This window comes from Neomonachus schauinslandi, chromosome 10 (assembly GCF_002201575.2).
Source record: "Neomonachus schauinslandi chromosome 10, ASM220157v2, whole genome shotgun sequence".
In the NCBI taxonomy this organism is placed as follows: domain Eukaryota; kingdom Metazoa; phylum Chordata; class Mammalia; order Carnivora; family Phocidae; genus Neomonachus; species Neomonachus schauinslandi.
The window spans coordinates 24,305,572-24,313,168 of record NC_058412.1 but is presented as its reverse complement, the minus strand read 5'-3'; positions in this window follow the sequence as shown (position 1 = coordinate 24,313,168).

Sequence of the window (7,597 nt, the reverse complement as noted above, 5' to 3'; positions counted from 1 at the left end):
CTATATCAGGCAGTGATTGACTGCAGGTTGCCTGAGGGTGGGGGATACATAACCAGCTGGGCAAGGTGGTTCCTACTTGGCCGAGGGGAATCCTTGCAGAAACGGGGAAGCTGTGAGCCATTAGGAATCAATGCTCACAACAGCAGGGGGATGGGTGACTCATCTGGGATGGGCACCAACAGAATTCACTACAGATACAACATAAAAGCTAAGTCAGTATTAGCCTTTATTTTATTTTATTTTATTTTATTTTATTTTATTTTATTTTATTTTATTTTATTTTATTTTATGTAGGCTTCATGCTCAGTGTGGAGCCCAATGCGGGGCTTGAACTCACAACCCTGAGATCAAGAGTCAATACTCAACTGACTGAGCCACCCAGACCCCCCAATGGTAGCTTTCTAAAAGAACACACATATGATCACACATGTCTAGAATATCAGGGAACCCATCGCAGTAGTTGCCGCTGGGAAGAAGACTTGAACACCATTGAACTGACACATCAATGTATTGCCTTTTGTACTGTCTGAATTTTAACCAGCTGCATGTATTACCATTTTAATTTGGGAAGGGAAAAACTAAAAGCCCCTTTAATGTGCCTAGAAGATTAGGACATGCTATGAAGCTACTGTACTGCCCAGAAGGTTAGTTTTCCCCAAGTTTTGGAATCCTTCCCGAAGCCTACACGAGAGTATCACAGCTGATGAATTACTCAAGCTCATGAGCCATTGATTTGATAGTCACATTTAATAGGGCACTCTCTGCAATGCTCAGGGAAACACTATGACAAACAGGAAATCCCAAGTCCTCGTTCTTATTGTACTTTTATTTTGGGGGCACTCTCTATGCCCACGTAATTGCTTCCTCCACTTCAAAATGGGTTAGTAATGAGGTAGAATATGTACTCAGTCACAGATTTCAGAAAGAGGCAAGGAAGCCTCAGCAGGTAAAACTGGAATAACTCTCCTCAGTGGCAACAAGTGGAAGGAACACACAGCCCAATGCGGGCAGAGGCCACAGTACCTAGCAGGCGCCTGAGAGCTACCCATTTCCTACAGCTCGGTTTCCCCGTTTGCAAAAATCCCTGTGACTGAGACTTAGCATACTCTTAGTTACCCGGAGATAGTCTGTAATTCAAAAGGTATTTGAAAGCAAAGGTTCTGATGTCCTGAGAAGGCACTGTGTCTTAGGGAGTTCAGGAGTCTCAGTGCTGGAATGAGTGGCTGGGAAGATGCGATACATTGGTGGTAACACAAACCAATGGTGGAATCTAATTCTAATTGTTCTCTTTTTGCTCCTCTAGCTCTAAAAGGTGTGTGTGTGTGTGTGTGTGTGTGTATTCCCCTACTGCACACACGTACACTTTTTGCTGACTTGTCCTGCTTGCATCTTCTGGCTCCATGGCCCTTTGTCTCTGGTGGAGTTCAGCTAATGAGAGGCACCGACAGGAGTCTGCAGGGTGGACTGAGAAAAAGATCAAGCCTTTGGTTCCCTGGGCTCCCTCCCTGTGGGGCTGTGGGCTGACAATAGCTTTATACTCCACCTAAGGCCATAGCTCCTCTCCTACAGCTCAGCTCTCCCTAAGTCCTGTGACCCATTCCTTCCCCCTATCCCTTCAGGATGTGTGGCCTGCCTAATGTATCAAAGCTAGCCCTGGGGTGCTTCAGCATCCTCTATTAATCTCCCTTAATTCCACCTTTATAGTAATGCCTTTAACTCTCTCCAGTCATCCCTTCTGAACATTCCATTTGTTTCTTGCCAATATCCTATGTGATACATCAATGGACCAAAATTTCACTTGGGCTAAAAAGATTAAAATGCCAGAAAGTAAATTTAGAACGCTGGTGATGAATCACTCATCCAACAAACATAAACATTTGTCCTCCTGCTTTTTAACACAAACCCTCTGGTATCAGTAAGAAATGTTTTCAGCTATAAGTGACAGCAAACTCAATTTACAATGGCTTAAACCACATGGGTATTTATTATTAATTACTCAAAGGATAGATGTAGGCAGTCTTAGAATTGGTTTTATAACTCAAGGAGGACAGCAAGGACCCTTGTTCTTACCATCCTTCTCCTTTGCCTTCCTTAGCATGTTGGTTTTAAATGTTCACCCTTGTTGCCTCATAGCCACAAAATGGTTGCCACAACTCCAGTCATCAAAGGCAGGAAACAGTAAACAGAGTAAAAGGTGTTCTCCTTATGAGGCTTTATCTTTTTATCCAGGAAGAAAAATCCTCTCCAGAAACTTCCCCACAAATGTCCCTGATTGTCCCATTGGCCAAAACTTAGTTACATGGCCACCTCTATCTGTAAGAAGTGTGGGAAAGCAAGCATCTGACTTTCCAGAATCTATAGGGGGAGGTGACAAAAGAAAGGAGGGTTGGGAATAGAAATTTAGTAACCAACCAACACTGTTTATCACATCCTATGCTGCCAATGAATCCCTCAGCCCAACTGTCCCTCTCTGAGAAGCTGCTTATGCTGCCTCGCAATAAGAAATGTCTGTTACCTCTTCCCCACTGTTTCTCTAAATGGTAATGAACTTTAAGGCCCAACTCCAATTCCTTCAGCATCTATTTATAACCTTCATTGAATCACCCTGACATCTACATAATCTGTCTGGGATGGCCATCCAGAAAACTGTACTAACTATATTTTCTTAATTTCTTATTCTTGCTGCTCTGGTATCTGGGGCCTCATTCCTAGAGAAAGCAAACAACTTGCCTGGGAGCCTGCCTTTCATATGTACACTAACCAATCCAGAGCACAGCCCCCCCCCCCCCCCCATCTCTTCTCTCTGGCTCTTCTACTCCAGGCTAATTTCCCTGCCCTAATCACCCCAAGGGCCAGTACCAGACAACTTGGGACATCCCCTCTACCCCAGAGCCTGCTCCAATTACTCAAACTAACCAATCCTAAGCCTGCTTACTCTGCCTTGCCTGTCCCTTCCCATGGAAACCACAGTAAAGCCTTTGCCCATGTTTTCTTCCCGCTGCTTCACCTCCTGACTGAACCTGGTGCTTTCCCATATGGCCTCTGGGCTGGGCAGTGTCTCCTCCTCTTGGGAACTATGAATAACAGTTTTTTCAATGGCAGTCTTACGTGTTGATCTCACCTTACCCAAATAATAATAAAAGGTACATTTTTAATGAGTTTTTTTAAGATGTTATTTATTCATTTATCTGAGAGAAACAAAACCCTTCTCCATAATCTACTCCCCTTGGTGGTTTCCTACCTATTGCCCTTTCTATCCGGGGACCAGCTCTGTAGGGTTATTGTTCCTGGACTGCAGTTGGTCATGTCTTACTGTCCTTCCCTAGAATAGACACATATTCCCCATGGTCTTCCCACCAGAGCTCCTACAAGACAGATCCATCTTTCCCTGCTAATGTTGCCACTGCTGGGAAGTATAATTTAAGGTAGGTCAAGGACCACATGGTTTCAGCATTGTGGAAAAAGACACAAGGGGCATTATAGGAAAAGAACACCATCTGCTACAAACTAAATTATTTAATTTTACTATAACCCCAGAAATGATATATTGTTCTCATTTTACAGATGTAAAAATGAGACTCAGTGTGTAAGTTTGCTACTGTTGCTGTAACAAATTATCACACACGTGGTGGCTTAAAACAGCAGGGATTTATTCTCTTACAGGTGTAGAGGTCAGAAGTCCAAAATCAGTTTCACTGGGCTAATGTCAAGGTGTTGGCAGTGCTGGTCCCTCCTGGAGGCTCTGAAGGGAGAGCCCACTTCCGGCCTGTTTCAGCTTCAAGCGGCCATCCGCACTATTGGGTGTGTGGCCCTGTCTTCCGTCTTCAAACATATCACTCACTGGTCTCTGCTCTCCACATCTCATCACCTTCTCCTGTTACTATGGAAACATAGTAAAATGTCCCTCTGCCTCCCTTTTACTTTTCTTCTTTTTAATCGAAGTGTAATTGACACACAATGTTACATTAGTCAGTTACAACATGGTGAGTCCACAAGTCTATACTTTATACTATGCTCACCACGAGCGTAGCTGCCGTCTGTCACCATATAACGCTGTTACATTGACTATATCCCCTGTGCTGTGCCTCTCATCGCCATGACTTATGCATTCCACAACTGGAAGCCTGTATGCCCACTCCCCTTCACCCCTGCCTCCCTCTTATAAGAACACTTGTGATTACATTTAAGGCCCACCCAAATAATCCTGGATAATCCTCCCATGTCAAAATTTGTCATTTAATTATAATTGCAAAATCCGTTTTGCTATCTAAGGCAACATTCATGGGTTACAGAAATTAGGACTGCATAGTTTTGAGGGCAATTATTCAGCCTATCACACTGAATTTCACTGAGCTGAAATCATACTGTCAGCATTCCTGCATGCTGCAAGGACTGCATCATTCTGGAAGGTCTAGGGGAGAATTCATCTCCTTACCTTTTCCAGCTTCTAACGGTCACTTGCACTCCTTGGCTTGCGGCTGCTTCTTCCTTCTTCAAAGTCAGCAGTGAAGCATCTTCAAATCTCTCACTGACTCCAACCCTGCTTCCTTCATCACTTCCGCTTCTTTGACCTGACCCCCCTCCTCCCTCCCTTTTTCCCTTATAAGGACCCTTGTGATTACACTGGGCCCAGGAAGACCTCACCTGCAAAGTCCCTTCACCATATAAGGTAACGTATTCACACTTAGGGGTTTAGGACCTGGGCATCTTTGTCTTTGATGGGGCCATTATTTCTGCCTCCCGCACTCAGGCAGAAAGCAATTCAGGGGTTGCTGGAGACAGGGGTGGAGAGGAACAGAAGAGAGGGCCTACAAAGGAGCAGGAGAAAACTTTTGGGGGAGATGTTTGTGGTCATCATGATTGGGTGATGGTTTCATGGGTATACACATATGTCAAAACTTATCAAATTGTATGCTTTAAAAAAGTATGTGCAATATGCTCTCCGTCCATTATCTCTCAATAAAGCTATTTAAACATTAAATGTGAAAAAAAAAAAAAAGCAAACCTCAGAGGCTTTGGCCAAGTGTAGGAGCTAGACAGTCATGTAGCCAAGATGCATCCCCAGTCCATCTGATGTCAAACCCCGTGCCTGTGATAGAACATTGCTTCCTTTATCCTCTCTTCTGTGTGTTTGGTACGATAATGTTTGCCCTTTAGGGCTATGAGTACTTGGTACTTGCTCGATAAATGGTCACTTCCTTCCCTTTCTCCGTTTAGGCTTACTGACTGGTCAGAGTTTCTGAGTATCCTGGCCCATGTTCTATGTCAAAGAACCTGAAAGTTGACGTTTTCGTTATGAGAGAGAGAGAGGCATCTGAGAAAAAAAATGCCAAATGGAGCCAACAGGATGGTAAATAGGCCTTATCTTCAGGGACTCTCAGCCACAAATCCCCCAGACTCTAACATGCAAACCAATGCCCAGGATCAGATGTAGGGTGTTATTTGAGTCTCTCAGAAATGTAGGCTGGTTCTTTTTGTTGCCTGGTAATGAGAGATAATTCCCACGAACAAGTAAGAGGCAGCAAGCATGTAGAAGGTGCCTGTGTTATAAACAAACAATGGCATGAGTAATGCTTGCTGTGCCAAGGTCACAAAGCCCTCCATGCTTGGTCCGTAGGGATGAAACACCACAGTCAAGATACCCAAACCTGTTTCCAAGGTTTCATCAAAAGAAGAAAATGTATCCAACTTTCCATCAGTTATGTATTTATGTGTTTAGGACACAGTATCCTCAATTCCTAGATAAATGAAACTGTTTTGAAAAAAGGACCTACGTTTCCATTTTCCCCTGGAATTCTTCATGGGACACTATAGACCCCGGGCCGCCCCACCCTTGATGGCACCTGTCCTGGGCTTCAGATTCAGGTTGTAGGTTTCACCTTGGATCCATTTCCTTAATCTCTGTATCTACCATTTCCACCCAAGGCCATGCATGTCAGATGATCATATTCACCTTATGTTGGTCATATCTATCAATGTAGGGAAATAGGAATAAATAAATGAAAAGAGTGATGGGAAAGAGAATAGGGGAGAGAATAGGAGATCTGCAGTCCTCAGTTTACCACTGGGAAGCACTGTCCAGTTCACAGACCAGCAGTCAAGCTACTAACATACAATGCATTTGATACAGATAGTCCTGGTTTCATGGTAAATACAGTAGAGAGCCAGACACGATGACTGAGTTCTGCTGCCACTTGTCAACCCTACGATTTGAGGCAAATGAGTTTAACTTCTTTGAGTCTCAGTTTCCCCATCTGTTACATGAGAGTAATAAGTAGTTTCTGGCTGTGGAGCTGTTGCAAAGAGATGCTTAGCAGATAGAAGTTGTTTTCTCTTCCCTTCTTTTTCTTCTGTCTGCCTTTATCTAATTTAGCTTATGAATTTGTTCCAGCTAAATGCCTCTGGGGAGACAAAAATGTGAATGTCAATCAACCCAGAAAGAAAGTGCTAGTACACTGCGACCCACGGTGAACCATTACTCCTCAAAAGCACTGAGAGTAGGCAGTTCTGGCCAGCAGCCATGTTTTGGCACTGAATCATGTCCTGTTTTGCATTGTGCTCTAATTGTTTCAAGTCATTTCCCCTCTCTCAGAGTCAATTTCCTAGCCAGTTGAAGCCTGAGCATGAATAAGATAATCGTATGTCCTGTCTAGTTCTTCTCAGTTCCCTCTCCTACCCATCTACCTCTGCTTGCATCATAAAAACCCTGCAGATAGTAATGGTGACAGAGAGCTAAGCAAAGCCCTTTGCTCAGAGCAAGTTCTCTGCAGCATAAGGCTGAGGCCATGCTGCAGGCCTCTGGTTGCTGCCCAGAACCCCAGCTATCCTGGCCCATCCCAGTAGAGTCATGACTCGCTACGCTCAACTCAATGTCCACCCCTACGAGAGCATCTGATGACAAAAGAGGAAGCTCTGAGCTCAGGTAGCTCAAGACTGGCATTCGCAACAGTCCTGTTAGAATTAGGTGCTTGGCAGCTTCTGTTGCTCCCCCCCACCAAGGAAGCTGATGATCATGCTTTGTGCTCACTCTCAAGAAGCATGGTTCTCAACTTTGGCTACACATTAGAACCTCTCCCTCCCCCCTCCCCCCGCCCCGCCCTGGGGGAGCTTTTAAAACAGCAGAGATTATAATTGTATTGGTTTGGGATGGGGTCTGGGCCCTGGTATTTTTTAAAAGCTCCCCAGGCAATTCTAAATGCATTCAAGATTGAGAATCATTGATCTAGGTCAGAGACTGGAGTGTAATTATGGGGGCCGGTACCTGATTTTCTGAATACGTCTACAATAGGCTAGTGATAAACCCAAAGTGGGATGGTTGAAAGAGTGAATGACTTTATGTCTAAATTCCCAACACTTAGCATGGTGCCTCCCACATAGTAGGTGCTGGTTGGACAAATAAATGGGTGAAAGAACAAACAAGTTTGAGATAGTATAATGGAAAGAGTATTGGACTACAGGCCAGAAAACCACGTTCCCTGCTGTGATATTGTGGTTCATAATAAGAAATATATTTTCAGTCTTCCTCCCTGTCCCTGGTACAGAGTTCCTAAAACACTTGGAATTTCCTAAGCGATGATAGCAATCTTTTGTTATGTTA